Below are 10,508 nucleotides of genomic sequence, written 5' to 3' on the forward strand. Positions count from 1 at the left end.
TATTTTAGAATTTTTAAATTTTTTTAAGGACTATGTTAAAATTAATTTTAAATTTTAGAGACTTCCTTTATTCTAGGGACTAATTTGTTTAGGTCGACATTCAGTTGTTATATTTGTGAATTAACGAGCAATCACTATTAGTGATTAACAAAAAAAATTATATTGTCTACTAAAAAGAAACTATATTATCTAATAAAAATAAATATTAATAATTATTTTATGTATTTTAAATTTTAAAAAGCTAAAAGTATCCAATTTTAAAAATTATAAGATTTAATTTGGATAGTTACTCCAGAAAAAAAATTCCTTTAAATATACCTCCACCGTCCGTTGCTTGTGAGTTGTGACCAGTAATTTATTTTGAACGTTGTCGGTGGAGCCAGGAGTGTCATTCACGTTTCATTTTTCCTATTTTGCTTGAGTTTGTACTTTTTAGCCTCAGAAAACATAAATCCTCAATTAATTAATGAAACGAATGCTATGCAACTCTGATTCTCTTAACTATGCCATCATCTTGGAAATAATGTTTATTCATGATCTTGGGATACATAATTTCTATATATAAATTTCAAATTCCCGTTTTACACGTGAAAATTCATTTTCATGGACGTGACAATCCAACTTCTGCTCTTGGATCGATTGTTTAAAATTTAATCATAAGCATATCATTATGTTCATGTATTAATATTAATTTTCTGCGCTTTCGGATTATTTCCTGCAGTTTCTGACTTCACTAATGTTGTTATTTGTTCACAAATGAAAATTTGATACGTAATGAAAATTGTTGGCGCATTTAAAAGTTACTCTTTTTTGGTGTCCTAAAAATTACTTATTTTTACTAATGTAATGATATATAATCATAATCATAAAAGTTAAATTCTAAGATCACGCGTCAACTATTATTATTCAAACCTCAGATCTGTTTTGGAGTTCTCCTTGCGTATAAATGAAGTACCTTTGAAAAACAGGTCGTGGAAATGAATCTTACATTACTTTTTTTGAGAGAGAGAAAAAAAAAACACGAAAAAGAGGGGGAAGAAAAAAAAAAGGTAATAACATTTCTCTAAATCCTTTTTTGTTACTATGCGTAAATTTTTATGTTTATTTTCTAAAGAATTCCGATAAGGAGACAACAAGAAATCTTGACAATATATACAATGGACTAGTTATTTAACCCAATATGAATAAAATAATAAATAATAAAAATCATTCCACATATTACCTAAATTCAAAAATTCTCGTTCAATTATTTCACAACAAACTTCAAATTTTAAATTTCTCAATTTCAAATTTTAAATTTTTAAAAAATACAGTTAGTTATTTAAAAAAATAACAAATTCTAATTTATCAAAACATTTTACTCTAATACTCTTTTCTTTTTCAACCGGCAGTCATCCCCACATTCATCAATAATCATCCCACTTCACCATCACTGCTTGCTTGCCACACACCACTCACCCTTAGTAAAAGTAACCATCCACTTAAAGAATAAAAATAATCATCCACATACCTAATGAATTGAACATCCAACATATTTTAATTATATATAACTAAATCCAATCCAATCAAAATAATCATCCACATAAAAATTAAAATAATCATCCGCATACCTACTAAAATGACCATCCTAAATTGACCATTAAAATAGAAAAAGAAGGAGATAAATAAACAGAAAAAGCAACTATGAGCATCCAACAATTTAATTTTTATTAAAAAAATGTATAATTTGACACATGAGCCTTATGATTTGATGTAATTATAAAATTGAAGAAACAAAAAATAAAAAAAAAAGTTTAAACAGAGAAAGAGACATGAGTGAAAATCAAAAGTAAACAATTGAGTGTTTGATTTCATATTGCCAAACTGGTTGTAAAAGAACCATAAGAAAATTGCAAAAGCAGACAACTTTTCCCCGCACTGCTATCGCCAATAAGAAGGAGCTTGATTAGGTAATCGTAATCTGCACGAGCCCTAACTAGTGGTGCCGCCGTCGATGCTTACCACTAAACTTTGAAGGCAGAAAGTGAGAGAAGGGTTATAATATATCCGAGAGGGGGAGAGATCGGATGGGAAGAGAGGGAAGAGGAGGCGTCGGAAATGGTTATCTACAAGGAACCATCTGGTCGAGTGGCGTGAAAACAGCGGCAGAGGGCGAGGCGCATCGGGATGACCGACGGAGGTAGAGGCGGTGTCGGTGGGAGACTGCAGCAGTGTCAGTACCAGAAAAGATGGTGACAAGTTTTAGACGTGTATATCGGAGGTTATGGTGAGATTAGGAATAACCATATGTAGTTTGAATGAGTTTAAATACTAATCCTAATTTTTCAAAATTTAAAATTTGAAATTAAATAATTAATGATTTAATTTTTAATTTTAATTTTATCTTTTTTTAAATTCTATTATACACATTGTATATTTAAATTATTGTCTCTTCATACTTTCTCTTTTCTAAATCCAAATTTCAGAAGAATAGGAGAGTAAAAATTAAAAAATAAGTAATCTAATGAAAGACAAATTTATTCAATACAAAAAACATTATATTTTAATGAACAAGTTTATTAGTATTTTAATTTTTTTTTAAGAAGAAAGTCCAACACAATAAAATGAAACGACAGAATAAAACAACAAATAAGCCAAAGAAAATAAAGATATATTAATCTCAATGTCATTTTCGACATTACCATTAACAACGAAAGAGATCTTTTTCATTCCACTCCTTATCGCTAAGTGATCGATGACTTGTTGATAATCTCCTCCAAACATACTTCCTCATTCTGAAATATCCTTCCATTCATTTCTAACTAAATATTTTAAACAATAGCACATAAGCATATCAACCACTTCTTCTGTTCCTCTTTATTTTTTTGTGAACTCTTGTCCAACTTTTAAAGTGTTCTTTCATTGTGTCTGGGACGGATCATAACCTCCCGAAAACAGATAACCATGCCCACCACACCTGCCAAGTAAACTCACAACAAAAAATAAGTGGTGAATATATTCAACCTCCCTCTTACACAATACATATATATTATCGTCATTGTTCACTATCCCTATTCTACTCAGTCTTTCTTTTGTATTCACTCTACCAATTAAAATAAACTAAACAAACAACTCCATTCTTGGTCGGACTAATACTCTCCAAATAGTTCTAGTGAAACTATAACTTGTGACTTCCTCGGGAGCTGTTTTCGCCTGCAAAATCTGCACAAATGAGTTAGTAGTAAACACACCTTGCCTATCAAATTTGCACTCTATCCTCTCTCACTACAAGAAAAATACCAAGTACCATCGAATTTAGCGTCGACTTGGACCGGCGGATTTACCGTCAGATTTTTCGACGGAAAAGAGGAGAAATTCGTCGCCATAAAAGGTTATCATCGAAGGAGATTTTCTGTCGCTAAAGCCGATGGTAATTATTGGTGCGAAAATATAACTCAACGGCACCAATATTATCGTTGAATTTTCCGTCGGTATATTTTGCTAGTATAACACTTTAATTAAACGCGTCGTTTTACGATTTACCGATGAAAAATCCGGCGGTAAAATGGGTTAAAATTCAAACATGGAACCCTTCTCCCTCACTTGTCCAAATGCTCTCTCTCTCTCTCTCTCTCTCTCTCTCTCTCTCTCTCTCTTCTCGTCTTCTCTCTCCCTCGCCGTCGAACTGTGACTGTTGCCACCGTTTGTAGCTCGTCGTCGTCGTCAATTCTACTTCTATTGTCCCGCTGTAACCTCTGTCATTATTGCCTTTCACGTCATCGTCATTGCCGCCTGTCATCCTGCAGCCACTATTATCAGATTTATTATTGGTATGGTTATTTTATTTTTACATGTTAATTTTTGAGTTGAGCATTTTGTTAGGGTTTAGGTTAAATCAGTGGTTAAATTTGTTTAATGAAGTGTGTGATTAATATTTGTTGTGTTAATTTAATGGATGTGGTCATCGTTGGGAGCTCGTGGGCACCTCATCGTCGTCGTTGCCGCTTGGAGTACCCACTGAAGCCGCTGCTACATGTCGTCATCAATTCTGCTGGTGTTGTTGTTCCCACCGCATCCTCTACCGTGGTTGTCGTTCATGTCGCCGCCACTGCTGCCTCTGTCACCACTACGTTAAAGAGAGTATGCAGCCATTATCATTGGATTTATTGTTGATATGATTATTTTTAAACATATTAATTTGTGACTTTAGCATTTTGTTAGGGTTTAGGTTAAATTAGTGGTTAAATTTATTTAATGAATTGTATTATTAGAATTTGTTGTGTTAATTTAATGGATGTAAAAATTAAACAATGTTAGAGTAGGTCAAGTAAAGTGAGATTAAGAGTGCTTGAGTTATTCTAAGATTTTAGTTGAGTTTCTTTCAATTGCATTAAACTTATGTCTTTTTTTTCATGCCTTTTGTTAGTTTGGTGAAATTAGAATTAGGTTTTAATTAATTCAAATAATGAGTTTACTTATTCTTTCAAATTAGTTTCTGATTTAGTTTCAACTTGTGAATTTAATACGCTGTCCTTTTTATTAGGACGGTGCTATTTTCTCTAAAATTAGTTGAAGTTTGCTTTCTTTGTTGTTTGTGCAGTAATATTCCATGTTAATTTTCTATCTCTGAATACAATAAATTGTTTAAATTTTATGTTAGACATACTTTTCTTAGGATAGATTTTTAAGATGGAAGTAGGAGAAGGTCGTGTAGTGGCACCTTCTCAAAACCCTTGTTTACTGGAAAATTGTGAAGTTATAAGGGGTTATGCACTAAAACAATTAGGATTTGATATTTTATTAAATGCGTGTATGTCATAATTAATGCCTGCAGCTATTTTCTCTGTGAAAACTATTATATTTATTTGATAGATATCATTGAAGAAATAAGGAGAAGTTCTACCGAATTATCATTTAAATTGTTAAAAACTTGTTTGATTTGTCAGAAAATGATAATTGTATTTGGCGAAAGATTCTAATTATAGGGTACACTCTGCCAATTTTTCTAAAAAATTTAATAATTTATGTTGTTCATTGAATTTTAGGGTGTGTGTTTCAATATGATTCCAAGTCATCGTCTATGGATATATGAGAGGGATAACGGTGGCCGGGAGATTTGAAACCTGAATTCTTTGAGGGGGGTTGACGCGTTTGTCGCGCATGTCTTTAGCATGGAACTGTTTATGTCTGAAGGAGGTATCTAGGTGTCCAAGTCAAAAGTGTCGGCTGACTAAGTGATTAAGACCTACGGACATAACGCTTTACCTCTACCTTAATGGGTTTAAGGATAGGTATTGGATGTGGACGGAACATGAAAAAGTGAACGAGGAAGGAATTAACCAGTCTGCCTCTAATTTGAACAAGTCCTATTGTCAATCAATGAGGGTTTAGGTGGTGAGAGACCTAAACATGGAAAAAAGACTTGGGTGGCTAACCAAGAGAGATACAACGAGTGGTGTTTGATGTAACATGTGTATTACGAAATTGGAAGAGGCTGAAGAAGAGCTTAACTTGGAGGCAAAGTGAATGTATCATCTGTTAGAATCTGTTGTGAAACTTTTGTAGAGGGATTCATTCGAAGTTGTTTGCATGTGTTAGAATGATCAGTATTAAGTCGAAGTCAAATCATACCCAAGAGTCTTTTGATAAGTAGGTCACTCTTTACAACGAACTGGTACCTGGTGAGTCCACTGGCATCCCCCGAAATCACTACGAAACAAAGAAGCTAGTTTCGAAATTAGGTCTAAATATAGTAAAAATTGATTGTTGTTTGAGTGGTTGTATGCTGTACTACAACACAAATGTAGACCTAACTGAATGCAGATTTTGTAGATTACTGAGCTTCCAAGCCGAGAGAGAATAGATTAGGAAACATTGGTTAAAGAAAATTCCAATGAAATGGATGCACTACTTGCCCTTAATTCCTAGGATGAAACGATTGTATGCATCGACGAGTTCTGCCCCTTACACGACCTGTCATAGTAATAACAAGAGAGATGATGGAATCATGACGCATCTGTCACACGGAGAAGCTTCGAAGCATTTTGATACAGTATATTCTACATTTTCAAGCGAGAACATAAACGTTAGACTAATTTTGTGCTCTGACGTGTTTGTACCAAATTCTAATTTCGATAACGCGTACTCTTATTGGTCTGTAGTCGTGACACCTTATAACCTGGGTCCCGAAATGTGCATAAAGGACCCATGCATATTCCTAACTTGCATCATACCTGGTCTCAACAATCCAAAGGCCAAAGTAAATGTCTTCTTGCAGTCCTTGGTGGATAAGTTAAAGGAGTTGTGGATCCATGGTATAAAAATGTATGATATTTTGACGAAGACACATTTTTAACTGTGAGCTGCATTAATATGGACCATTAACGACTTTTTTGCATACGGAGTGTTGTTAGGTCGGTCCACTCAGGGTAGAATGGCATGTTCCTGTGTTGTACGGAGGATACAAAGGCATTTTGATTGAAGAATTGGGGTAAGTATTCGTGGTTTGATTGCCATAAAAGATTACTCGACATGGATCATCCTTTTCGGTGCAATAAGGACTCGTTCAAAGAGAATAAAACTGAACAAGAAAAGGCATATGTGAGACTGAGTGATAGGCAAATTTGGCACCGTGTCAGTAGAATTCCAAAGATTGTTGATAATGGGGTAAGTTCGAGACCTCCAATATATGGCAGGGAATATAATTGGACTAAAAAGAGTATATTTTGGGAGTTGCTTTATTGGAAAAACAACTTGATTCGACATTGTCTTGATATGATGCACATTTAAAATAACGTGTTTGATAATATCATGCACATAGTAATGGACAATGAGCGAACAAAGGACAACGATAAGTCTAGGTTAGACTTAGTAGACATTTGCAGGCAACCATATCTGAACTTAAAGAGTCTTGATAACGGGCGGTGAGCTAAACCAAAGGCGGTGTTCGCTCTAACGAAGGAGTAAAAACAAAATGTTTGTAATTTGATTAGAGGATTAAAGTTTTTTTTATGGTTACGCCTTTAACTTTGATAAGTGTGAAAACATGTCATAGGGTAGGCTTGCTGGATTAAAGAGTCATGATTGTCACGTCTTCATGGAGTCTTTGCTTCTTGTCGCGTTCAAAGAACTTCCAACTAACATCTAGAAACCCCTCACAGAAATAAGTGAGATCTTTAACGAGTTATGTGCTACGAAACTTAGCATTAATGATCTCACTTACTTTATAAGCTAGAGAAGATATTCCCTCTATCTTTTTTGACGTTATGAAACACTTAGCAATCCACCTATCGTATGAAGCAATAATATGTGGGCCGTTTTCAATTTCGGTGGATGTACCCATTTGAGAGGATGATTGGTTCATTCAAGTACACCGTGAAGAACAGAACTTGGATTGAGGACAGCATCTGCGAAGCATTCCTAGCTAAGGAAACATCTGCATTTTGTTCATTCTATTTTCAATCTCATGTTGAGTCACATAGAACAATGATTGCAAGGAACAATGAGAGGGGAGAATTCTCGTCAAGTGGAACAACATACCTAATTTTTTTCGGAAGGAGCTGTAATGGGTGTGGACAATGACTACTGATTAGAGTAGAAGGAGATTAATAACGCACATCTGCATGTGTTGCTTAACTATGACCGAATTTAACCCTACCTTATGTGAGTTTTTTAAGTCTTCGTAAATATTGCAATTGGTAAGATACTAACTTCTTAATCTAATCAAAACTTCTTTATCTTATTCTATCATATAGGTTATTCTAAGAGGCAAATCCTGATACCTCATTAAACAATTTTTAACGCTGGTTCAAAGAATATGTCAGCATGCATCTAACTGACACAACAGATTTAAAACTAGTTGCACTTAATTGAGACCCAATGAATAAGGGCACTAGCTACCAGATATACGATATTAATAGATATCAGTTATATATCTTACAGTGGTCGATTGGAAAGAAAATAGATAATACCAGGGTTTGGATTCGTGGGGATTCAAGTAGGAGTCATTATGATTGGTTTCGTGTGTTGCACAACATAATTGAATTAGAGTATTTCTGTCGCACTACGTACAAGGTGTACGTATTTTAATGTGAATGGTATGATTCAAGTTCGCGACAAGGAATACGAAAGTACAAGGACTACGATATCGCTAAAGTTAATGTAACCAAGAAATATAGGTAGTACGATCCTTTTATTCTACCTCAAAATGTACGACAAGTATATTATTTGCCTTATCCGGGTTTATGCAAATTTAGTTGGGTGGTTGTGGTTAAAACTAAACTAAGAGGGTGCATCGAGTCTGATGATAAGATAGAGGGTCAAGAACCTTACCAGATTGACGACCCAACTCCTTCGAAAACGGTAGTTGATACCGATGAGCCAATCACCTTTAGGTCAACTATTATAAATGATGGCATCATTGACCATGGAATAGATGCCGACACATTTCCACCAGAGGACGACGATCTTAAAGAAGAAGACGACGTCGATGGCGATGACGAAGAAGAAGACGAGTTCGATGATCATGAAACTACCTCGGAAGGGGAGGATGGTGAATCAGGGGAAGATGATGATGAATTTGAATATGGTTAACATAAACATAGTTTTGTGATATGTATTTCTTTACCAAACTTTGCGAAGAATGTAATATAGTTAGCATTGTTAAAGATATCTCAATTACCATCGGTCCGTATTTTTAATTTATATTTTTGATATTTTAAATCAAGTTTAAAGCAATGTTTCAATTATTAATGAGTAATTACCTAAATCAGTCTCCAAAGATTTTAAAATCGGACATTTTAGTCCCCAAGAAAAATTAATACACAGATCAAGCCTCAAGATTTTACTCCGGCAGACAAATCAGTCCCAGTTCATTTTTCGGCAAAGTAATTACCTAGATCAATCCCCAAAGATTTTAAAAATGGACATTTTAGTCCCCAAAAAAAATTAATGTACAAATCAATCTCCAACGTTTCTCTCTGTCAGATATAGCAGTCCTCCGTCTTATTATTATTATTATTATTATTATTATTATTATTATTATTATTATTATTATTATTATTATTATTATTATTATTATTATTATTATTATTATTATTATTATTATTATTATTATTATTATTATTATTATTATTATTGAGTGGCTATATATATATATACAAAAAGCATCTTCTGTGGCTCAAGTAGTAACTACTTTACAGGAAAGAGGGGTGATCCAACAAAGTAGTTCCTTGAGTTTGTCCATCGAGTAAGTAGCAATGGTAGAAAGCGGACAGATGCCATCGAATCGGATGTGAACGACCGCTCTTAGAGTTCGAGAATCCAAGCGCTGGCAAGTCAGCTAGCGAACCAAGGGGCAAAAGTCCTATAGTCATTCCTCTCTCTGGTAGCAATCCGGTCTCCAGTCGATGATATATATATAAGAATTTAATGAATAAATTTATCATTATTTTTGTCCAAAAAATACAAAAAATATAGTACAATATTATTGAGCAATTAATAATAATAATTATTTTATTTTATTTTATTTTTGGACGGAGGACTATTATGTCTAACAGAGAAAAACTTTGGAGATTGATTTGTACATTAGTTTTTCTTGGGGACTAAAATGTTCGTTTTTTAAATCTTTGGGGACTGATCTAGGTAATTACTCTGCCGGAAAATGAACTGGGGACTGATTTGTCTGCCGGAATAAAACATTGGGATTGATCTATGTATTAATTTTCCTTGGGGACTGATTTGGGTAATTACTCATTATTAATTATCAGAGTACATTATAGATGGATGAAAAAAGATTATTAAAAAAATTAAAAAAGACTACCGTTGAAACTACCGTTAGAATATTCCAACGGTAAGAGTCCAATCAATTTTTTTTTTAAATTGAAAAACATTTCCGTCAGTAACGTCTAATAGATTTCATTTTTTTACTAACTATATTCCGTCACTAAATTCGACGGAAATTACCGTCGAACACAAAAAAATCCGCCGGTATTATGTTACCGGCGAGGTTTATACCGTCTGATTTCTTTCGACGGTAACTTAATTACTGTCGGATTTTGTTCGTTTTTTTGATGGAGAATCCGACGGTACTCAACATTTTTCTTGTAATGTCTGTCATATGCTAGTGTAACTGGCCTCAACTTATCATGTAATTGATTCACTAAGTCCAATTTCCATTGGAATAGTTCTCGCCTCCATTGAAAGTTTCAAATCCAGTCAACCCCATCCAAAAACCCACAATTCCCTATGATGAATTCTTTTTGGTTTGAAATTGAGAAAAGTCTTTGAAACTGATCTTTTAACGCACTACTTTGTAGCTAGACATCTTCCCAAAAATGAGTCCTTCTACCATCACCTACCTCCATAAACAGCCCAATAATCATCTTGTCTCTCACATGTTGCTCCTAAATCTGTAATTGACAGATATCTTCCCATGGACCCCTTCTTGTAGGTATTGACTGATTGGATAATATCACATTGGGATTCATATTGTTATAGGAGCACATTACCTTCTTCCATAACGGACACTC

This window comes from Arachis ipaensis, chromosome B10 (genome assembly GCF_000816755.2).
Source record: "Arachis ipaensis cultivar K30076 chromosome B10, Araip1.1, whole genome shotgun sequence".
Classification (NCBI taxonomy): Eukaryota; Viridiplantae; Streptophyta; class Magnoliopsida; order Fabales; family Fabaceae; genus Arachis; species Arachis ipaensis.